Raw genomic sequence first — 26,240 nt, forward strand, 5'->3', positions numbered from 1 at the left:
TCTATCTATCTATCTATCTATCTATCTATCTATCTATCTATCTATCTAGTATGTGTAGTATTTCTATTCCTTGGATAGAACTCGAATGTTCTTAATTAAAAATAGTGAATTTGTTGATATATCTACCCATCTAGCTGTTCAGAATAAAGTGGAAGGTGGGGGAAGCAGTCCACATCTCTTCAATGGCTTAGATATTGTTCTCTTTCCAAGATGCAGGCCTAATATGGAATCAGAAAATGGAGGCCGTGAACTCATGATAGAAGGTTCTTAAAGACTGACTAATCACTGCTGCTATTAGTCATCTAGTATTATTTCCTCCAGTAATACATTAAAAAGAATGTATAATATCACAGTGTTTAACATTACTTTGAGTATAGCCATATATATGAAACCCCTGTCCCAAACCTCATCGGTATGATACTCTCTATTTATTGATAGAGATGAATGCCCTGCCCTGCATGAAGGGCAGGGCAGAATTGGTGAGAGGTGAGAGAACTTTGGGACTCTTCAAATGCCAGGCACCTTCCAGACTATTCAAGTTTCAAGTCTTCTTAAGGATTCTTCAATTGGCACTTCAGGTGCTTCTGGCTTCTAGCTTCAAGAAAAAAAAAAAAAAACCAACACCACTTCAAGTTACTGAAGGAAAAGACTCAGGTGATGATAGAGGAGCTGGCAGTCTCTATCATGTCCCTATTCCCAGTTTGCTATATTAGAGACTGCAGGGAGTTTCTTCTTGGGTGAGATCCAGGATTCTTTCTCGGTAACGTTGACTTACCTTACTCCCAATGGGAGAACTCCTTCACTCTGCATTGTCCAGCATATAATCTTCTATGTTTACCTTCTTTAATTTCTGTTTTGCTATGATTTTTATAAATGAATTTCTTTACTGTTTGCTATGTGTAGAACTGGTATGTTGTGGAAAAGGAGTCAAGCTTTGGATATAGAGGATGGGGTCCCCTTTCCCCCTTAAAATGACAAAGATTTCAGAAATCAGATTGAACCCAATCATATTTCCTAGACTACAATATTTAAAGGAACAGATAGTTATACTTTTGGTCTGGTACCCTTAGTCTTTGAGTAGAGAAGAATAATCTCTAACCCTAGCTTTCTTCTTTTACTCCCTTGGAGAAGAGTTGGAGACAGGGAGAGAGATTTCTATTCTACCACTCTTCAAGGCACAAAGCTATAGCACTCATCATGCAGGAGTGTTTCCCTACACATGGGGCTATTTGAGACAATTTTTTAAAAATTCCTTTTTATGGTGAACTTAATTAGCATCAACAAACACTGAACATTCCAGTATAAAAGAACAAAAGAGAAAATTGCATGTAAAGAAGTGCATGGTTTATTTATCATAAAATTAGCATGGGGAATGGCTCTTCTTCTTATATATATTTGTATCAATTCCTTTTTGATCCTGAATATCAGACCTTATATCAGAGAAATTTACAGCAATATTTTAACCCCAATTAAATGTTTCCCATTTGATTTACACTTCTTTCATTATGTTTGTGCAAAAGTTTTTCAATTTTATATTATCAAAATTATTCATTTTAATTTATAAGATAGCCTCAATCTCTTACTAATAAATACATATATATGTGTATGCATGTATATTTATATATGTACGTGTGTATTTATATTTACATATATTAATACCTAGGTGCTAGGTGGTGCAGTGGATAGAATGCCAGGCCCAGAGTCAGGAAGACTCAGCTTCTTGAGTTCAGATCTGGCTTCAGAAACTTGCAAGTTGTGTGATTCTGTTTTCCTCAGTTTCCTTATCTGTAAAATTAGCTGGAGAAGGAAATGGCAAACCACTCTAGAATATTTGCCAAGAAAACCCCATATGGAGTCACAAAGAGTTGGACACAACTGAAAAACAACTGAGCTGAACATCATGAAGTTGTTGTTAGAAGCAAATGTTGTAAGAAGCAAATACATATATATAATGTAATATATAATATACATATGTGTGTGCACATGTATGTATACATGGGGATAAGTATAGATATAGATATGTGTATGTATATGTAAAATGTACGTGTTCCCTTCTCTTATTTGTTTATGACATGACTTTTTACATTTAAGTTTTGCATCTTTTTGAAATTTATTATGGTATATGGTGTGAATTTTTGGTCTACATCTTATTTCTACTTCACTGTTTTTCTTTTTGCCATAAATATTTTATATCAATAGGGCCTATTCCATACCTCAATATGCAGGAAATTGAGGCTCAGCCAGTGATGATTGAGTGAGATTGAAAAATTCCAGCTTGTGTGAATAGACTAAAATGATACTGATTTCTTCCTGATTCTGTGTTTTCTTTAATCTCTAGTCTAGTAAACTAAAGTCTTTCTCACTTGGCCATTATCAGCACTTTGTAATTAAAACACCAGTAGCATTGATCAGTTTGTCTGGTTAGGCTAACATAGTACTTCTTTAAAATATGTACTTCCCTACATAAGGATTTGCTTATGTTAACACAGACAGACTCAACACAAAGCTATGGTTGAAGTTAAAATGTCCCAGAGATTTGTTGCAGCCTTCACCAGTGAAGCCAGGCACATGGACAATATTTTTGGCTTTGTAATTCAGGACTAAAAACAATGATTCAATTCTATTCCTTCATGTCCTTTCAATGCTCAAATCAAGTAGTAAAGAGAATCATGATAGTCATTTATCCTTTGGGGAACTCAGGAGGAAATTATTCCACAGACTCATTTATTGTCATGGCAAATAAGGTCAAGAAATTGATATGATTCAGTGGAAAAAGTGATGGATTTGGAGTTAGAGGACCCAGGTTCAGGTACTGGTTCTGCCACTTAGCTGCCTGTATGACCTTGGGCAATTCATTTCACTTCTCTGAGACTCATTTACCTCATATTTTAAATAAAAGAGTGGGACTTGATGACACATAAGGTCCCTTCCACTTTAAAATCTCTTTTACTATGATCTATAATTCCTCCTGCTTGCTTCCATAGTGCTCAAATTAATCTATAGGGTTGACCTCATGATTAAACTTTGTTTTCAAATCCATATGACTGAAAAACAATATTCGTCAATTTATTCTCTCCCTTGTAGGTTAGTCAGTTTCCTTTTGATGATTCTATCTCATTTATTTAGATCAGAGGATCAAAGTGTTAGACATGGTTTAATGAATAGAGGGCTGGCCTTATACCCAGAAACAATTAGTTTCAGGTGAACTTCTGAGACATACTGATACTGTATGGGAAGTCATTCAACTTCTCATTGACCTAGGCAGCTCACTCAGACCATAATTTGAAGAAAATTTGCTGGCCTGCTTTTATGGAAGGAGTTCTTCACCAGAAGCTCCCTATACAAATAAAATGACAGGTCTTTACCCTATTTTTGAAAGCTCAAGCTAATAAAATATGTAAAGTTAAAATGTGAAGATTTCTAAATTCATAGGGATTTATTTCATAATTTCCAAGAAAAAATTGTAGGGAAGCTTTAATGTTGTTTTTCATGGTAGACTTCCCTGTGAATTCAATGCTCTGCCTTGCTATTAAAATTAAAGTCTCTTGAAGTACAAAAGAATGAATGTTATTTGTCTCAACTTATTGTATGTTTGTAGAAAAGGATTTCATTAGGCTCACATTTCTTTTGAATCAAAAGAAGAATTATCAAATGGGTATTCCAAATATAGATGGAGACTAATTTCTGTCATTCCGTATAAAATGTAGGCAAGGTCAGAAAAGTAAGTTGGGAATTTTTTTTAAGTATTAAAATTGTCTAATTTTCAGACCATTATTTTGAATGATTAGCATCTGGTTGTTTGTTTTATTTTGTTTTGTTTTTGTCCACTTTTAGGGCTAGTCATAATATTACCATAACATCATAACAACATTGCTATAACATCAATTCCTATAGGATGTAGAATGTTCTATGTTCCACGTTTAGAAAAGTGTGTATGTGGCAAGAGAGGGAAAGAGGCAGCATATGAAGCAATAATACATACATTTTTTTATGATTCTCTAGCATGCATATAGCCCCAGTGATTGGAAGGTTGGGTCAGAGAAGAAACCAGGGAGAACTATAGAGAATGTATTACAGTCATATTCTGGGTTGTACTTAACATTAATGCAGCCATTCACTGTTGAGTTCAATAAGAGCTAGCAAACATCTCATTTGATCCTCACAACAATGCTGGGAGATAGTACAGCTACAAAAGATCAAAGTCTACAAACCTAGGGCCTACCCTTGCTATGATACAGCCACAACCAAGTTTTTATGTTGGGCAATAGTCACTGGGTCCCCCTGCATGGTATCCAAATGTAGATGCTCTTCTTTAGGAAAGTTATCATTAAAATGTCCTAGCTAGATGTGAAAGAGAATTCTCGATTTTTAAAGGGTTCACAAGGTATATAGATAAAAATATTATTGAGAGGGAAAGAGGCTTAGTGGATAAAAGGCTTCTCTTAGAGTGAGAAAGACCTGGATTCAAGATTCCCTTCTGATAGATACTGACTGTGTGACCCTGGTCAAGTCACATAAACTCTCAGCACCACAGATAACTATTTAAATCCCTAAGTTTCAGAGAAGGTACCAATAGCCATAGAAAGAAGCTCCTTACCAAAAGAGCCTTACACTGATGATATCAAAGGTCTTATAGGAAAAAAATAATGTACACAAAAAGAAAATTTGATCAAACTTCTTTAAATTCCAGGGTCATAGATTGTTTCTCCTACATAGTATAAGCATTTGCAGTAAGGTATAAAAAGAGGACTGGACATGGAATGAGAACACCTGTGTTTGAATCCCAATTATGTAATCTTGGGAAAGGTTCTGTAAAATGGGTATGATAAAACTTGTGCTACACACATTACATGGTTAGTATAAGGAAAATATTCTACCAGTCTAAGAAAACTATACAAATCTCTCTCTTTCTCTCTCTCTCTTTCTCTCTCTGCTTGTTTGTGGAATACTGAAAGAGGGATAATGTACAGGCCCATCTTCAAATGGGCTAATAGGTCCTGCCACAATACTATGTAGGAAAAAATATTTAGAGTTATTTAAAATTATGAAGATATGGTTTGGTGGGTATTAGTTGGGTACCTGCCCTAACTAGATCACAGGCTTGTTCTAATAACCAAATGAGTTGTGATATGTAAGAAAGTACTATAAAAATGATAGCTATTACACTTTATTTTCTCATTTTAAAGAGTAAGCTCTATAATGAAGGTAGAATTTTTTTTTTTGGTGAGGCAGTAAGGGTTAAGTGACTGGCCCAGGGTCACGCAGCTAGTGAGTGTCACGTGTCTGAGGTCAGATTTGAACTTAGTTCCTCCTGACTCCAAGGTCAGAGCTCTTTTTACTGTGCCACCTAACTGCCCCAGAAATCTTTTAAAAATCAAAATGTTGCAGTTTCTTTAGTCCCCAGAAAAAAGTATTCTGTACCATATTGTTTATTGAATTGAATCCAATAAACATTTATTGAGAGCCAGTGTTGTGAAATTGATGGAATATCAGCCTTGAAGTCAAGAAGAAATGAGTTAAAAGTCCTGCCTCTGACGCATTTTAACATCTAGGCAAGTTGTTTAACCTCTTGGTGCCATAAACAACACTTTAAGAGAGTCATTCTTTATCTGGAGTCTGTGAACTTGATTTTAATAACACTTTGATAAATTTATAGCCATAAAATTTATTTCATTTGTAATTATCTCTCTTCATATATATATATATAATATATATATGTATTTATGTTACATAATATTTACAAATATATATGATGCATAATATAATATATAATTTTACATATAATGCATTTAAAAATTTTACTCTGAGAAGGGGTCCATAGGTTTCAGCAGACTGCCAAACGAATTCATGACACACACACAAAGGCTAAGTATACTACTCTGTGATCATAAGTTACAGAGAACAGAAGCTGATCCACATTATTAGAACTATTTTCTTCATTGGGAGTTTCTTATGTCAATGAAATTACAGATTTATTTCAAAATGTTATCACAACAACAACAAAACATTCACCTATCAAGAGTCTATACTGTGTAAGTCACTGACTGCACCAAGCATTGGAGATGCAAAAATGAAACATATATACATTTTAAATTGGAATTATACATGTGTCTGCCACATCACTCTATTGAATAAAATAGCAGGCTCCGTTATGGCAGTGGACCTATCTTATTTAAACTTTTAATCTCCCTTCCCTACCTCCAGCACCTAGTCTGATAGACCCTTTAACATACAGGGATATTTATTTTTAAATGGGCTTATATTGAGTATGTATTCTAACAAAAATATGTATTAATAGATGTGTACAAACATATATAAATCTATATGCAAGAAGGCTTATTTGTGAGTATGTATTTTTAAATGTATGTATATATGCATATACACATATACATGAGTATAAAGGTAGCATTAGGTGAAATTCAAAAATTTAATTCATCCAACTTTTTATTTATTTATTTTTTTACATTGTAATTGGGGTTAAGTGATCTGCCCAGGGCCATACAGCTAGTAGGTGTCAAGTGTCTTATCTGAGACTGGATTTGAACTCAGGTCCTCCTGACTGCCAGGGCAGTGCTCTATCCACTGTGCCACCTTGCTGTCCCCTACCCAACTTTTTAAATATATGAACACACAAACCTATACCTACCTATGCATACATGTATATATGTATGTATGTTTAAACTTATTTATGGGGAAATGGGATAAAGTATATACAATATGTAATAAACTACATAATTATTAGCACCAATTATTATAATATCAATTAATATATATACATTTATACAATCTGTTTCTCTGATTACCATCCCCTCTACCAACTGAGCAATCACAAAACAAAACAAAAATATATGCATATTAGAGAAAAACAAATATCTGTATTGACCATACCTGAAAATACATGACTCTATCTGCATTTTAATTTTATCCTTAATCAATCAATAAACATTTATTAAATGCTTACCATGTGCTGAATTCTATGCTAAATACTAAGCATACAAAGAAAGATAAAAGTCTATTCTTGAGTTCACAGTGAAATTGGAGAGATGTCACCTGAATGGTAAGAGATGAGTGACATATCTCATTATCTGTCTTTTGGACATGAGTTTTATTATTATATTGATTAGATTTCTAAAGTCTTTCAAAATTGTTTTTCTCTATATTATTTTTGTCAGTGTATACATTTTTTCTAGCAATTGTTTTACTTCATTCTGTTTCAGTTCATTGAAGTCTTCCCAGTTTCCTCTCAAACAACCAATTCTATCATTTTTTTGTGGCACAATAATATTATTTCAACATCATATACTATAACTTGTTTTTACATTCTCCAATATGACAATACCACTCCCTAATTTCCAATTTTGGCTGCTGTGAAAAGAGCTTCTATAAATATATCTGTACATTTATGGCAAAGTATGCTAGTATTTTTGCCAAGAAAACACCAAATGGAGTCAGGAAGAGTTGAACATGACTGCACAACAACAACAACAAAAAAGAGAATTTTCCTCTTTCTTTACACTCCTTGGGGTCTAAAGTCTAGAAGTAGTACAATTGAATGAAAGTATATGCAGAATTTAGAAACTTTGGGGCATATTTATAAATTGATTTTCAGATTGGTTTGCCAATTCAAAGGTGCACCAACAATGTATCAGTAATACAAAGAAATAATCAATTTTTCTTCAATTCCAATATAAATATATTAAGTTCTAGTTTAGATTTTTGGGTTTGAATGTCTTTTCAAGCTGTATTTCAGAGTCTGCTCTATCTCAGCAGAATTGATAGATCTTGAGGGCAAGAATAATTTCATTCTTTTCCTTCATATCCACAGATCCTATCACAATGTCTGGAATATATCTGTGTACTATAATGGGAAAGGTGAGGTTCAGAGACTATTCTTATACCTTTCACAGGTAAGTTGAGTATAGAAATTCTGCTTGAGTTCTTTTTTTTCCCCTTAGACTTAGGTTTCTATAGAACTCTTCTAGCAATGCAATTTACAAACTCATCTGCAATATATCATATTAGAGATATGCCTGGGACACTGAGAAGCTAAATGACAGCTCAGAGTCAATAGCTTGTATATGTCAGAAGCTAGACTTGAACCCAAGTTTTCTAGACTTAGAGGACAGTTTACAAGCTGCCAGATTTCTCTGAAAATTTCAGTAGAATGGCAGTATAAAAACATTATTCAGCACTACTATGGATATTAAGATTTTCTCCAAGTGTTTTTCTTAATATTCTTTTGTTATCAGCCCTATCAGTCCACTTACTCTACAGGATACCTTTGTGAGCTGGACACACTTTAGATTAGGTTGGTGTTCCTTTGCCTTCGGCCCTCCTAAGTATAAGGGATTGATATGTACCGTATCAAGATAAAAAGGGGGAAAAATCTTTTTAGTAGGCTAGATAAAATGATTTTTTTATATGATACAAATACAATTGGCCCAAAAGGAATTCAGTGATCCATTCAATTAGCCATTAACAACTACTCCCAAATTATTGTATCAAAACCAGTCATTATTCAAATAGCCCTGTAAAAAGGAAGCTTCTAGCTATTATTCTAGTGGCAGTACTTTAGAAACTCCTGATCAACGGTTATAATTTTGAAAGGTCCTAACTATCTAAGTGACACAAGTCTCTGATGATTAAGTTGGTTCAAAACCTCTCAGAGCTATAATTATAGAATAAAGGAAAGTGCAGATAAGTCATACAGTCCATAGACAGTGGATCTTGATCATCCAAAAATGTTTCTTTTCTGTTCTTTTTTTCTTTGCTCATTAGATGTTGGAACTGGGAATATAGCATAAAACTGAAAGAAGGAATCTGGTACAATCTGTCTACTAGAGTTAGGTCCCAAGCTGGTAAATGGGAAAGATTGATTCAGGAAAAAATAGCAGATCTATATGATGTAATCTACTTGAATATTTATTGTTTTAAATAGCCTAAAATAAACCTGGATGACATTATCATTATTGCGGTTTTTAGACTGCTTAGATACCTCTAAAAATAAACTGCATATTACAGAATTAAAGTACCCAAAGCATATATACATGTATATGCAAGCACATATGTACATGTACATATATGTGTGTGAACACACATGTATATATACATATGTATGGCAAGAGATGGTCACATATACATGTATACACATATATGTGTATATGTGTGTGTATCTTTGTCGAGAAAGAAAAAAAAATTCCCTATTTTTTCCCAGATAAGAATTCTAGCAGATACTTATGAGCCCAATTCAAATATTCATTGGTAAAGAAATTAGCTCATTCTTTCTGATCTAGGCCAGTTTGTCCCACTTTAAGGATCCCAGTGGCCCCTCTACTCCTAGGGACTCATGGTGTTGTTGCTATAGTTAGTGCAAATTCCAACTAGGCTTTAGCCTTTATGTTCAGAACTCAATCTTCTAGGGAAGCAGTGTCAAACACAGTGCCTGTGAAAGGCATGTGGCCAGGAATACTGGGGAGTACAATTGGACTACATTAAAATATATGCTTAACAAAATAAAAATACAGTAAAACATTAATAATGTAACTTTGTGGTTATCTAAGTCAATATGCCCCCGCAGGGATCTTTATTCATGTTTTAGTGGCCCCCATTTCTATTTGTTTGACACCACTATTCTAGGAAACTCTCTAAGATTACAAACATCAGATAACATGCCATTCTACATTAGTAAAGGGGATTTCCTCATCCAAGAGTTCCCTAAACCAATGACATCACAGGCGAAATTCATATTCCTATGTATATCCATTAAAAAAAAAACTGGTCACCACAGAACCTCTGAGCTAGAAGCTACATTGTAGGATCTCCTAGGTAGTGAGTTCTCCTAAAGATAGCCTAGCAAAGGATAGGTGTTTGCTGCTAATATATATGGTAGATGTAATTCTTGTCTAGTTTTTTGTTGTTGTTGTCATTGTTGTTGTTGTTGTTGTTATTGATATAGGTGTCTGGAGTTCCCAACTTTTTGGGGGTTAATAATAGTGTAAATGAGTACTCCAAATCCTTTCAGTATCTCTGTCTACGGTATCACCAAAATGTAATCATACAGCATTTACATCAAGTGCTCAACCAAAGGAGAACCTACTACCTCCAAAGATGGCTCTTTCTACCTTTGTACAGCTCTGACTATTAAGAACTACCTCCTTTTATCAAACTTAAATTATCTTTTCTTCAACTTCCATCTATTGATCCTAGTTCTGCCCTCTGACAGCCAATCAGATGAAGTCTGATGCCTCTTCTACATGAACACTTTCTGGAGAAATGTGTTTTCTTTCTTCCCAGGACTCCAAGAAACCTTGGCATTACTTAACTAACAGTTCTCTGACATATCATTCCTAGTCAATTAAACAGTTCTGTTCTCTCTTTTTTCTGAATCTGGAAATAGAGGCACATAACTCCACATCACAGATGTAGTGCCATCAAAGATTGTAGCTATCATCTAGTAAATTCAATTCATTTTTGCTGATGAATACACAATATTAATTACATGAAGAACTATAACTGTTCTGATAGAAGCATTGCTGTTCAAATTAATAATGATTAATAGGATCTAAAAAGGTTTTAGAAGAGCTTTTGGAGTATCTGTATGTGAAGATAACATTCTAATTCTAAGAAATCAAAGATATAGAAAGCATTATGAAACTTGGGGAAAAACACATCTTCAAGAGTAACTTAGAATTTTTTCTACTAAATATAATTCAATTCAATTTAACAAACATTTATTAAGCACTAACTATTTGCAAAGTATGCTGCTAGGCTCTAGAAACACAAATACAAAAAATAAAATAGGTGTTTTTTGTGGGTTTTATTTTTTGCTTTCAAGGACCATAGATTCTACTTATTAATTTCATTTCCTGTTCATTTCCTGTTCAATCATTTCCTCTTCTCAGAGGAAAACAAATTGTTTTCATGAGGAGGACATTCAATTTTAACACAATTCTATGCTATAGGATTGAAATCTAGAAAGGACATTAAAACTGAGCTAATTCAGCCCCTTCATTTCACAAAGAATTATGGTATTGAGACCCAGAGAAGGTACATGCCCAAGATCACATGTTTGACCTCTCTAATTTTAGCCCAGTAGTTACCCATTTTAACTCTCCACTATCTTCTCTTGAATCATTTGTTTCTTTGTCCAATTTCTGCTTTTCATTGGTCATATCTCAACCCTGGATTCATTCCATTGTTTTCCTCTGCTTTTATTCTCAAGCCACTGAATATAGCTGGAGGAAATGTCACAACCATGCTGATTGACTACACTGCAGTCAATGTTTTTCAATTGAAACCGGATCCTCACTGCAGCAAGGAAATGCTTTTATTCTCCTTGATTCCCTAACTCACTTAGCACAGAAGCCATTTCAAACCTTTTCTTCCTTTTTCAAACCTCCACACTTTCTCCTTCCCTCTCTTTTCAGCTAAGGAACTTACTTTTTCACTTTACTGAGAAAATTGAAGCAATTCATTTTCAGCTTCCTCTTTCCCCATTCTCTTCATTTCAGAACACCATAGCATCATCTCCCATTCTGTCCTCTTTTCTCTCATCTTCTGATAGAGAGGTGAGACTCTTTATCATCCATGCTTTATCCATCCCTTTCCTTCTTCTGCAGCAGATGCATCACTGATCAACCTCTTTCTAAATTTTCAACCACCCCCTGTCTACTGGTTTCTCTTTTGCCTTCAAACATACTTATCCTTAAACATACATATCACTCTCATCCTTAAAAACCTTCCTTGAATGTTACCTCTCCCTTAAATTATTAATTGATATCATTCTTCCTTTTTTCAGCCAAACTCCTTGAAAAAAAGTTTAAACTCATCACTCCACTTCCTCTTTTCTGTCCCTCCTTGATCATTTGCAGCCTGTCTTCAAACTTCATCATAACTTTGCATCATTTTTCTCTCTCCAAAGTTACCATCGCTCTTTTAATGACTAAATCCATTTTTTCTTCTCCTTCTTGATCTATCTGCTGCATTTGACTTTGCTGGACACTCTTTTATTCTGGATGTCCTTTCTTCCTTGGATTTTCACAACACTACTCTCTCCTAATTCTCTTCTCCCTTAATTTCCTTTGCTTGTTCATCATCTGTGTCATACCCCCTAACTCAAAGCTCTGTCCAAGACCCTCTTCTCTTCTGCTAAATTTTTTTCATTGTTTTTCTCTTTTATTCTGATTCTTATTTCACAACATACTGGTATGGAAATATGCTTAATATGATTGTACATGTATAGCCTGTATCAAATTGTTGGCTGTCTTGGGGAGGGAGAAGAAGAGGGAAGGAGGGTGAAAAAAAATTTGGAACTCAGAATCTATAAAAGTGAATATTGTAAACCATCTTTACATGTAGTTGGAAAAAATAAAATACTATTAAATGGGGAAAAAAGATGTATGTCTTGCACTATCATCTGTATGAAGCCTTTCTTGACACCCCTAACTGTTGGTATCTTCGGTCCCGAACTATCCTGTATTTACATACTTTCAATGTATGTATGTATTTAGTCACTTTATACTTATACTTTATATGTATTTCATATGTACTTATTTCCCCTATTAGAATATAAACCCATGATGTGTAGGGATTATTTCATCTCTAGTCCTTGTGTGCTCAGTGCCTAACACTGTGTCTGGCACATAGTGTTCACTTGAATAGTTGTAGATCGATTGATGGTTGACATTAACAGTCCCAAGATTTGTACCCAGGATTTGTGATTATAAATCGAGTCCTTTTCTTACACTATATTTCCTTAGGAGAGGGAAGATGCTGCAGCAGATTGACTGCCACACTTAAAAGTCAGAAAGATCTGAGTTCAAATCCCAACCTGGTCATTTATTAGCTGTGTAAATCTAGGGTAGTCATTTATATTGCTTGCCTTCAATCTTTTTTATTTGTTAAATCGGGGGTTGGCCTTACTCAAAAGTTTCTTCGGGCTTAAAATTCATGATCCTATGAGTGTGCTCAGAAAGACATGATCGAAAGAAATTATATTTGTTATGTAGGTGGTAGGAAGTAGGTGGGCATATTTCTGCCCACTATTGAGGATATTTGCAATTTCATCCCCCAGGAACTTTGAAAACAAGATAGACAATGATTTGTCCTTTTACTCTCTCATTACTGCCACTAAACTGTCACCCTTCCCACATCTTCATGGAGATAGGATTTTGTTCAATACTGCAATTGTTTACCTAGGATTACTCATAAGAGATAGTGTAGGACTGATGTCAGTGAAATTCTAAATGGTAGCTGTGTATCAAACCATTTACCTTACAATATATAGAGGGTGGGTGGGTTCTTTTCTTCACTGTATGCGATGTATATCTGCTTTGGCTGAACCGATATATCTTTATTGTACTTACATGAGAAAATAAAGGCTGAAATAAGTAAGTTATTATTTGCTTAGGTAAAATAATTCTTTCCCTACATATTTATTTAAGATTGATTCTAGTAAGAATTGCTTCCATTATATGTGCATATAAACTACATTATACATTCTGAATGAAATTGAACTATTTTTTTTACTAGTGTAGTCCCTTCCTCCATCTTTCCTTCCCTCCCTCCTTCTCTTTCTATTTGTCTCCCTCCCTTCATCCCTGTTCCCTGTCTTCTTTCCTTTATCTCTTCCTTTGTTTCTTCCTTTGTTCTTCCTTCCTTTCTTCCTCCCTTTCTTCCCCCCTTCTTCCCTCCCTTCCTTCCTCCCTTCCTTCCTTCCTCCCTTCCTTCTTTCCTTCTTTCTTTCATTTCTTTCTTCTTTATTTCCTTCCACACCTATTTGTTAAACATTTTCCAGCCTAGTTGATAGCAGAGATACTTGAAAATTTGTTGAGTCTATGAACTCATCGATATATTTCCCTGCAATGATATAGATCAATACCTAACTATGTCTGTTCATCCTGCATGACCTTTGTCCTTTTCCTACCATAAACCTACAACAAAGGGTCCACTCAACATGTTTAGTGCCTTCCTCTAGTACTCTTGACATTTTACAGCTATCAATGAAGCATTGCCTATTTGTCATTCCTCAATCTCACTAAGTGACTGGCCAGTATTGATGTCTGATCATATATTTCCCCAATAACACACTCGTGGCTGCTTTCCCTGCATAAGTTATCATTTATAATGTATTATAGACTGTTCATGCCCACCATACAGTTACCATTCTATAAAGTGACACCTTAGAAGCTTATGAACATAGTGATTAACATGTGTATGTCACAATCATTTAAGATTCCTTGGAAAATGTGATGAGATGAATGTATTCAACTGATTATTAACACAGAATAAAGTATAAATCATGGAGATGCATGTTTATTAAAGGTATTTGCTGCTGCCATGGAGGGTAGACTGTGCAAGGTTCAAATTGAAGATGAATTCCCTTGAGATAGTGAAGTATGAGTGATTCCCTTGTTTGCAGATTACAACATAATGATTGCATAAAGAACCAGAATACTGCACAGTCTCCTGGATAAGAGTCAGTTATTCTTGAGAAAATCCTGACTATCTTACAGGGAAAGTCAAATGGATGAAAGTGATCTATTGACCCAATAATGACGTTTAATTGAATAGACAACCTCTAGTGCTAGCCCATAGCTCTGTTAATCAGAGCTGAAAAGTAAGTAGACACAGTAGGTTGCAGGAACTGCAGGACTTACAGGATCAAAGGAGGTACAAAACCATTTAGTCTAATTCTTTCATTTTAAAGATGGAGAAACAGAGGCCAGTGTTTGCCCAAAGTCACACATATAGCAATTGGCAATACTGGGATTTGAACCAAAGTTCCTGACTCCGAATTCAGCATACTTTCTACTATGCAACAATCTTTTCCACTGTATCACTTGAGTGATAGCTTGCTTTTGCTCTGCAACCCTCAAGAGCCAAATACTACACAGATATATTTGCCATTCACATTTCAGGCAAAATATAGACTAGTAGCAGGTAGTGACCCTCCCAAGAAAGAGGATATAATCCACATATATTCTGGAATGACCAACCTTCATATAATATCAAAGAAACAATCCCTGAGGCAGAACCAAAATGGCAGATTAGAGGCAGCAACCCAGGCTAACTCTTTTAACATTTTCCCCAAAACAACTTTAAGATAATGCCTCAAATCCAATTCTGAGGTGGTAGGGCAAACAAAAGGTCTGGTGAGATATTTTTCCAGCCTAAGAAAACTTAGGAGGTTAAAAGGAAAGGCCTGTGACATGGGGTGGGAGGCAGCCTAGAGCACATATGGCAATACTGTTACCCTTGGAAACAGCTGCAACAGGAATGGCAGCAACAGCAGCATCCTGAACTTTCAGCCCAGAGATGATAACAGGATCAGACAACTAGTCAGAAAGAGACTACAAGGGATCATTTACTAGCACTGGGTGCAGGGCCTGGAACTGTTTTGCAACTCTATTGCTATACTAAGATCTGGGTCACAGTTTTAGGGTAGAGAGTAGCACTTATGGTCTATCACAAAAAAGCAAGGTCACAGGTCACTGTTCCAAGGTAGAGAGTGTTGCTGCTGCAGGACCGCAGGAGACCTGGTCACAGTTACAAAATCATGAGGATTAGCGCTAGCACTTTTGATTGTAGTGGACCAGGGGTTTTTCCTGGGTAAAGATCAGAGTGTAGACTAAGAGAACAGTAACTACACCTCTCCCCAGATCAGACCACCTTAGAAGCACCAAAAATTGCAGACCCCTAGAACTATCTCTGAAAACACCAGCATGAAAAAGCCTGAAATTTGAGACAATGCCTCCCTACCCCTAGGTCATCAGAGCCCAACTTTAATATGAAGTTCAAATGCAAGAAATAGGCTAGAAAAATGAGTTAACAACAAAAACAGCTGCAAGGCAAAGCCCCAGAGAAAAAAAAAGCTAATTAGAAACAAGCCCAACAAGAATTCTTGAGATAAAGAAAGAGATAAGAGTGGAAGAGGGATAATTGGGAAAAGAAATGAAAACTGTGAAAAATATGAAAAGAGAATTAACAGTTTGGCAAAAAGAAGTTTAAAAAATATTGAAGAAAAGAACTGCTTAAAAAAGCAAAATTGGCCAAATGGACAAAGAGATACAAAATCTCACTGAAGAAATTTCTTTAAAATTTAAAAGTAGGCAACCAGAAGCTAATGATTCAATGAGACCTTAAAAAAACAATAAAATAAAGTAAAAAGAATAAAAAAATAAAAATATTAAAATGTTAAAAAAAGAAAATGTAAAATTTTTCATTAAAATATAAAATTACCTGAAAGGAGATCAAGAAGAGATAATTTAAGAATGATTGAACTACCTGAAAGCCATGATCAAGGAAAGAGTCTAAACACCTGATTTCAACGAAATCAGGTGTTTAGGACATACATATTACATATATATATATATATATATATATATGTATGTATGTATGGAAAACTGCTCTGATATCTTAGATTGAGAGGGTAAAATAGAAATTGAAAGAATCCACTGTTCACCTCCTGAAAGAGATCCCAAATTGAAAACTCCCAGGAATATGATAGACAAATACCAGAGCTCTCAGGTTGAGAAGATATATTGCAAACAACCAGAAAGAAACCATTAAAATTTTGTGAATCATAGTCAAAATCTCACAAGACTTAAAAGCTTCTGTGCAAAGGAGAAGAGAATTTGGAATATGATATTTCAGAAGGCAAAGGAGCTAGGATGAGAACCAAAAATAATCTGCCCAATGAAAGTGGGTATAATCCTTCAGGGGAAAAATGGACATTTAATAAAATGAACTTTTGAGTATTTCAGATGAAAAGACCAGAGATGAATAAAAAAATTTGACATTTGAACATAAGACTCAAGAGAAGCATAAACAGGTAAATATGAAACAGAAATCGTAAGTGATTCAATAAGTCCATTTACTTTTTTATGTGAGAATTTGCATTCCTATGTGATACATGAAATTCCTCAGAACGTTGTCATTATTAAGATAGTTAGAAAGATTCTACATAAATAGAGGACATGGGTGTGAGTCAATTATGTTGGGGTGATCTAAAAAAATGAGGTGAAAAAGAAGGATTCACTGGGAGAAGAGGAAAGGCAGAAGAAAATGGGGAAAATTATCTCAAACAAAAGAGGTACATAAAGAAGAGATTTTCCAGTGGAGGGGAAAATGGGGTGGTGCTAGGAAATACTTCAGTCTCACTCTTATCACATTTGGTTCAAAGAAGGAGTTATATATAGATATAGATATATATGTATGGGTGTATATATATATATATATTCATGTACCCCCATACGTACACACATGTATGTTGTGTGTATGTATGTATGGGAAGGGAATAAGAGAAAGAGGAGAGGGTGTTGAAAGAAAGGGTGGATTAAGGGAGATAGTGGTCAGAAGCAAAACAGACTTTTAAGGAAGGATCATAATAAAAAGAGATAAGGATGATACAAATGAAAATAGGATGGAAGGAAATACACAGTTAGAAATGATAACTAAATAGGAATGGTATGAACTCACTCATAAAATGAAAGCAGATAGTAAAATGGACTAGAAACCAGAATCCAAAAATAAGTTGATTAAAAGAGACACACTTGAAACAGAAAGACATACGTACAGAGTTAAAATAAGGGGCTGGATCAGAATCTGTTGTGCTTTAGCTGAAGTAAAAAAAAAGGTATGGATAGCAATCATGATCTCATTGAAAGTAAAGAGATAATCAATGAAGGAACTTTTTACTAAAAAAACTACCATAGATAATGGAGCAATTAAAAAATTATTGCAAATTTCTCTGATAAAGGTCTCATTTCTAAAATATAGGGGGAACTGAATTAAATTTACAAAAATAAGGGCCATTTCCAAATTAATAGATGGTCAAGGGATATGAACACAAAGTTTTCAGTAGAAATCACAACTATCTAGAATGATATGAAAAAATGTTCTGTATCTCTACTGATTGAAGAAAAATTAAAACAACTCTGTGGTACCACAGAAATGACAAATGCTGGAGAAAATGAGGAAAAATAGGTACACTGATGTACTGTTGGTGGAGTTGAGAACTGATCCAACCATTCTGAGAACAATTTAGAACTATGTCCAAAGGCCTATAAGACTGTGTAAATTCTTTGACTCAGCAATATCTCTACTAGAACTGAATCAAAAAGATTCAAAGACAAAGGAAAAGGATCTCTATAATCAAAAATAATTATAGCAGCTCTTTTTTTTGTGGTGGCAAAGAATTGGAAATTGAGCTGATGCCCATCAATTGGGAAACGGTTGAACAAGTTGTGGTATATGATCACATGGAATATTATTGTTCTATAAGAAATGATGAAGGGGATGGTTTCAGAAAGGAAGAAAAAACAAAAACAAAAAAAAACATGTGAAGGCCTATATGAAGTGATGCAAAAAGAAGTGAGCATACCCAAAAGATCATTGTACACAGTAACAACAATATTGTAATGATAATCAACTGTGAAAGATTTGGCTGTTCTGATCAATGCAATGATCAAAGACAATTCCAAAGGACTTATGATGAAAAATTCTATGCTCTTCCAGAGATAGAACTGATTAACCCTGAGTGCAAATTGAAATACAATTTTTCACTTTATTTTTATTGCTTTTTTTGGCAACATGGCTAATATGTAAATGTATTTTGCAAGGTTTCACCTGCATAATTGATATCAAATTGCTTCCCTTCTTAAAAGGTAGGGTAGGAGTGGGAGGGAGGCAGAGAATATAGAACTCAAATTTTAAAAAAAAGACTCTTAAAAATAAATACTAAAAAGAAAACAATCCCTTCTTGTCATATGCCTTACAAACCTTTTTGTTAAAATACATGAAAAATTTTGTATCATTTCAGGAGAAGCAGAGCTGTATAGCCAGTGTCTAGCAGAATGCTTTGCTCATAGTAGCTGCCTAATAAATGCTTGTGGATTATTGTTAATTAATCTACCACAGTATACATCTTCTAGTTTCCAATGAAAGGAAAATGGTTGAGGGATAAGCACAGCAAGCAGATTAGGGAGCTGAATAGTTGGAGGATTGAAATAATGGGGAAAATGGGAATTACACAGAAGGTTGAAACCTGGTGGAAGAAGAATATCCTTTCCAATAGCCAACTCTGCAGACAATTCTGTGACACGTAGGAGAACTGAGACTTGATCCTGAGCAGCCAAATCATTTCATTTATCACAGTGAGGACTAAAACTGTCTGAGGAAAAGAACTGTGTCAGAATACTCACAAAGGTAAGTGCAGCTAGTTCTATCATTGACACTGCTAGGAGCTTCATGTCATCTTTCATTTCATCTCAGGTACTTTTTTATTTTTTTTGAGACACTGTATGAGATTTAAAAAATTATATTTTTCTTACACTATGGAATACAAAGATGACTTGATCTTCTATTTTTTTTTTGGTTTGTTACCTTAGGGATCCTAAGGATTAAATAACCCTCATGCCAACAAACAAACTATTCAAAGTGCTTTCTAAGTTTTAAAAGTCCTATACAAACGCACATTATGGTCATCATTAATAATATCCGTGGGCATTTACACAGGCAATTTCTAAACAACAGACAGAATCTATGATGCCTAGAAGTTCAATAGGTCTTTCAAAGGCATAATAACATCTTTTTGGTAGATTCTGAGTTTTAAAGTGCTTTGTTCACATCAGTATTTTATCCCAGTCTCAATTCACTGCTGAATAATCCATCAACAATTATTAATTAAGCTCCTATGATGTGTTTGTACAGGCCTAGTCACTAGGGACAGACAGCCAAAAGGAAACCAGTTTCTACCTTCAAGGAACTTAATTTGATTGAGGAAAACAACATGTGAGTGTATGAAATATATATAAAGTATATATCAAATAATACAAGATTGATTCAGAGAGCAGTTGGAACCAGCTGGTGGGGATTTTAGGAAAAGCTTCATGTAGGAAGTTGGCTTAAAATGAGCTTTGAAGAAAGCTAGGGATCCTAAAAGGTAGAAGTGAGAAGGGATTAAATCTGTCACCTTTTCAGAGAGCCAGGTATGAAAGAAAGTAAGATAAATAGAAAGATCCAAACAGAGTGCTATGAAGATATTGAGGAGGAAAATATATGTTTCACCTGGAGTGATCAGGGAAGACTTCTCGAAGGAGATGACATTTGATTTGGGTCTTCAAAAAAGGGGAAATTTTATTCTAGAAATGGAGAATGGAGCAACAAGAGGTTGCCTTAAAGAAGGCATTGAAATAGGGCTAAGAAAAATGAGAATAGGGAAGTAAAGGGAATAAGCATTTATAAACAGGGGATGTGGATATAGTCAGTGACACAGTGGAGAGAGTACTGTGCCTGAACTCAGGAAGACTCATCTTCTTGAGTTCAAATCTGGCCTCAGACACTAGCTGTGTGAACCTTAGCAAGTCACTTACCCCTTTTTGTCTCAGTTTCCTCATCTGAAAATGAGCTGGAGAAGGAAATGGTGAAACCATTCCAGTATCTTTGTCAAGAAAACCTCACATGTGGTCATGGAGAGTTGGACATTACTGAAAATGGCTGAAGAAGTCAAGCAATAAACGTTTATTAAGCACTTACTATGTGCCAGGCACTGTACCAAGTGGTAGGGATGTAAGGAAAAGTGAATGACAGTTTCTGCTCTTAAGGAGCCCATAGTCTAATGTGGAAGAACATGTAAACAAGCTATATAAAGGATAAATTGGAAATAATCAGTGAAGGAAAGGTGCTAGAATTAAGGAGAATAGGTCAAGGCTTCTTACAAAATGTAAGGAAACCAGGAAGCAGAGATGAAGAGGGAGAACATTCCAGGCATTGTGGACAGCCAGTGAAAATCCCCAGTCAGGAATCTGAATGCCTTGTTCCAGGAACAGCATGAAAGCCAGTGTCACTGGATCAGAGAACAAATGACTGGGGGTGGAATAATAATACTAGAAAAGGCCAGAAATACTAGGAGGGGCAGATTTTAAAGGACTTTATCCCATTTGAAAATGTCTGAAGGAATTAGATATTTAGCTAGCAGAAAAGAAGCTATAGTGGAAATATGGTGTCTATTATCAAGTACTTGAAAGTCTGTGATATCAATCAATCAACTAATCAATCAAAAAAAGCATTTCTTAAGTGCTTAATATTGGTCCATCATTGAGTTATACTCTAGGAATACAAAGAAAAGTGAAAATAGTCTCTTCCCTCAGTGAATTTTCATTTTAGTGGGAGAGACAACATGTAAATAACTAGGTATACACAGAATATACGAAGTGGATGTGTAATAAACTTGCAGGAAAAGACACTAACTATGAAGGGTCTCTTGAAGAAGGCATGGTTTGAACTGAAACTCAAAAGAATCATGGGAAACAAAGAGACAGAAGTGAGGAGGAAGGGCATTGAAAACATGAGGGGCAGCAAGGGCAAAGGTGCAAAGACAAGAAGGTAAGGAATAACAATGAAGCCAGTGTAGCTGATCCAGAATGTGGGAAGGGGAGTAAAAACATGTGAAAAGACTAAATTTTGAAGAGTTTTGAATTCCAAGGAGTTTATATTTGGTGCTTGAGGTAATTGGGATTCACCTTAACAGGGAGATGAGATGGACAGACCTGTGCTTAAGGAAAATTACTATAGTAATTGAATGGACGACAGACTAAGGGGAAAAGAGTCTTGAGGCATGGAGAAAAATTATGAAGCTATTGCATTAGTCCAGGTGAGAGGTAAGGAAGGCCTGAACTAGGATGATGACTGTGTGAGTGGAGAAATACAAACAGAATGAATTCTCTTGTGTGTGTGTGTGTGTGTGTGTGTGTGTGTGTGTAGGTTTGTAATGCAGGAGAGATACTAGGGTTAGATACTTAGAACTTGGAATTATTTTCAAAGAGATGCAAAGAGATCTACACATGAGAACGTAGAGAAGAGTGTCCAAGTTAGAGCCTGGGGGATTTGGGAGATACCCACAGTAAGGGGGTATATCTTGGATGAAGATTCAGTGAACAACACTGAATGCTGGACAATTAAAATGACCAAGCTTGATCTCAAAGAAAAAAAAAGTTCACTACTCTCTCTTCTTTGTAGTTGTGGTAACTATGGTTCTTATACTGTGTATATACTCTGGGAATTATTATGCTGATTAGTTATGCTAAATTGTTTATTTTTCTTCTTTCTACTTTATTCTTTATTATAAGGGATACTTTTCTGAGTGGAAGAAAGGTACTGACATATTGGGAAATGAAGGTGATATAAAAACAAAAGATCAATAAAATACCTTTTTAGGGGCAGCTAGGTGGCACGGTAGATAGAGCACCAGCCCTGAAGTCAGGAGGACCTGAGTTCAAATCCAGCCTCAGACCAAACACTTGACACTCACTAGCTCTATGACCCTGGGCAAGTCACTTAACCCCAATTGCTAAAAAAAATAAAATAAAAATAAAATACCTTTTTAATGCTACCAGGTAGGAAAGGGATTAGATATGTTTGGTTTAGCCATTTCAGATAGAATCAAGAGCAGTGGGTAGAAATGTCAGAATGAATTTAAACTTATTCTAACTAAAACAACTTCCTGATAATTAAAAGGTCTCAAAATTGAAATAAGCTATTTTAACATGTAGTGGATTCACTAATCACTAGCACGTTTCAAACAGAGCCTTAGACATAACTTGTTGGTATTCTATTAGGAGAGATTTCTATTTGAGTGCAATTTGAGATAGATAGACTCTGATGTCACTTCCAGTTATGAAATTCTAATTCTGAGTTAGTGCCTAAGCTTCACCTCATGTATGGGTCATCTGAAAAGCTATTCTAGTTTCAAGGTACAATTTGGGTCAGTACCCATTTGAAATGCTAAGTTGTGGGATCCCACTGAAGACTTTAAATTTACCAGTTAGCCAGAGAATACATCAGTTCAAAACAAAAGACATTTACTTATATAGCATAGGAAGTACAATGACAAGATTCCCCACCCCATCCCCTGCTGTATACATTGGAATTCATTCTCCAACAAATTACTATCCAAAAAGTAAGAAAGGATATAGACTCAAAGAACATGTGTGATCAGGGAACATAAAAATAAGACAAACATATCAGAAATACATATGGCCAATAAACATGCATGGAGGTCACATGTGTCAAGAGCCAACATGGCCAGGCACACACATGGGGCAGATGTAGCCCAGATGTGGCTAGGTTGTGAACAAATGGCCAGGGTAACTGTCATGTCCAATGCTTCACAGTTGTCAATGTCCTTTGGTGGTGCCTTCACTTTATTCTCTGTTGAGCCTCATGTCTCATTTTCCACTGAGTAGGGTTTCATCTCTTTTAGTTGTTATATTTCTATACTCCATCACATTGCCTCTGCTTTGTTTCTGATCACCAAAATGCTTTCTGCTACCATCCATGAAGTTTTGGCTCCTTAACACCATTTTATGCTTTCCTTGTTCATTTGGTAAGGTGCCATGGATAAAAAAATTTCCCTTAACAAGGGAAATTTTTTTTTTTGCTTTTTAAAAAATATTAATTTATTTTTCATTTTTAGCATTCATTTCCAAAAAATTTTGAGTTCCAAATTTTCTCCCCATCTCTCTCCCCACCCCAAGACAGGATGCATTCTAAATACCCCTTCCCCCAATCACCTCTCCCTTCTATCAACTCCCCCCATCTTATCCCCTTCCCCTTCTATTTTCCTGTAGGGCAGGATAGATTTATATACCCCTTTTTCTGTATATCTTGTTTCCGAGTTTCATGTAAAAATGATTTTAGCATTCATTTTTAAAACTTTGAATTCCAAATTCTCTCCTTTCCTCCCTCCTCACTCATCCTTATTGAGAAGGCAAGTAATTTGATATAGGTTATACATGTGTAGTCATGCAAAACACTTCCATAGTAGTCATGTTGTGAAAGACTAACTATATTTCCCTCCATCCTATCCTGGCCCCTATTTATCCTGTTCTTTCCTTTCACCCTGTCCCTCCTAAAAAATGTTTGCTTTTGATTACCCCCTACTCCATGTAACTCTCATGAGTTACAAATATCATCTTTCCATGTAGGAATATAAACAGTTCAGCTTTAATAAGTCCCCTATGATTTATCTTTCCTGGTTACCTTTTCATGCTTCTCTTGAGTCTTGTATTTGAAAGTCAAATTTCCTATTCAGCTCTGGCCTTTTAATCAAGAATTCTTGAAAGTCCTCTATTTCATTGAATGTTCAATTTTTCCCCTGAAAGTTTATACTTAGTTTTGCTGGGTAGGTGATTCTTGGTTGTAATACTATCTCCTCTGACCTCTAGAATATCATATTCCAAGCACCTTGATCCCTTAATGTAGAAACATCTAAATCTTTTGTTATCCTGATTGTGTTTCCACAATACTTGAATTGTCTCTTTCTAGGTGCTTACAATATTTTCTCCTTGACCTGGGAATTCTGGAATTTGGCTATAATATTCCTAGGAGTTTTCCTTTTGGAATCTCTTTTAGGGGGTGATCATTGGATTCTTTCAATTTCTATTTTGCCCTCTGGTTCTAGTATATTAAGGCAGTTTTCCTTGATCATTTCTTGAAAGATGATGTCTAGGTTCTTTTTTTGATCATGGCTTTCAGATCGTCCAATACTTTTTAAATTATCTCTCCTAGATCTGTTTTCCAGGTCAGTTGTTTTTCCAATGAGATAATTCACATTGTCTTCTATTTTTTCATTCTTTTGTTTTAGTTTTATAATTTCTTGATTTCTCATGAAGTCACTAGCTTCCATTCGCTCCATTCTAATTTATAAGAAAGTATTTTCTTCAGTGAGCTTTTAAACCTTCTTTTCTATTTGTCCAGTTCTACTTTTTAAGGCATTCTTCTCCTCATTGACTTTTTGGACCTCTTTTACCATTTGAGTTAGGCTATTTTTTAAAGTGTTATTTTCTTCACTATTCTTTTTTTTTTTTTTTTTGGTCCTCCTTTGGCAAGCTGTTAACTAGTTTTTCATGATTTTCTTTCATCTCTCTCATTTCTCTTCCCAATTTTTCCTCTACTTCTCTTACTTGATTTTCAAAATCCTTTTTGAGTTCTTCCATGGCCTGAGGCCTGGAGGCTTTGGATGTAGGAACTTTGATTTTGTTGTCTTCTTCTGGTTGTATGTTTTGATCTTCTTTGTCACCAAAGTAAGATTCTATGGTCTGAGTTTTTGTGCTGTTTGCTTATGTTGCCAGCCAATTACTTGACTTTTAAACTCTTTGTTAAGGTAGAGCACTGCTTGCAACGTGGAGAATATACTGTCCCAAGCTTCAGAGGATTTGTACAATTGTTTTCAGTGATACTTCTAGGGACCTGTAAATTTTCAGTTCTTCCAAGTTGGTATGATCAAAAGAGAAGCATTTATTTACTTCCTAACCTGTGCTCTAGTCTGAGTGACCACAAGCACTCTTTTCTGCCTTAGAATTGTGAAGAGGATACCCTCTCCACTGTGGCACAAGCTCCGACTTGCCAGCACTTCTCTTCCCAGGATCATCACCCAGAAATGCAACCCAGATTCAAGCCCAGGCAAAGCAAGAGAATCCTTCCTCAGCACCAGCAGAGAGATTCCTGCAATTCCTCTCTGATCAGATAATCAATCCCCTCACCATCTGTGGGCCAAGAGCTCTGGAATCTGTATCTCTGCTGCTAACCTGGGGTTGTGCCAGTGCTGGGGCTGGGCCATGCTCTTCTCTCACTCAGGTCAGACAGAACTTTCCCTCTAAGTTGTCTTTGGTGTTTGTGGATTGAGAAGTCTGGAAACTGCCATAGTTGCTCATGATTCAGTCTCCTGAGGCCTGCTCCAGGTTTGCTGTGAGCCTGTCTTTGCCTGCATGGCCCACTCTGACCTGTGCTCCTCTCCCAGCCTGATGCAACAGACCTTTCCTATCAACCATCCAGGTTGTCTTGGGCTGGAAATTTGTTTCATTCTGTCCTTTTGTGGGTTCTGCTACCCTAGAATTTGTTTAGAGTCATTTTTACAGGTATTTGGAGGGGTTTGATGAAGAGCTCAGGCAAGTCACTGCTTTTACTCCACCATCTTGGCTTTGCCCGCTAGGTTCTTGTTCCTTTAGTACCTTCCTGAGACAGTGAGCCATTATACCCATACAGGCCAAAAAGAGATCATAGATGAAGATTTTATTATTAATTAAAGCTGGTCCATGTGCCCTCAATCAACAATCAGCTTCAATCAGTTCCAGTATAAAAGAGCTTCTATATTACATCATGTCTAAAACAGATGGCAGTCAAACTTATTTAATTGGAAAAAAATATACAAGACCTCATGTAATTCTCTCAGTCATCAGAAT

This window comes from Vombatus ursinus, unplaced genomic scaffold, assembly GCF_900497805.2.
Source record: "Vombatus ursinus unplaced genomic scaffold, bare-nosed wombat genome assembly UNPS02009835.1, whole genome shotgun sequence".
NCBI classification, from domain to species: domain Eukaryota; kingdom Metazoa; phylum Chordata; class Mammalia; order Diprotodontia; family Vombatidae; genus Vombatus; species Vombatus ursinus.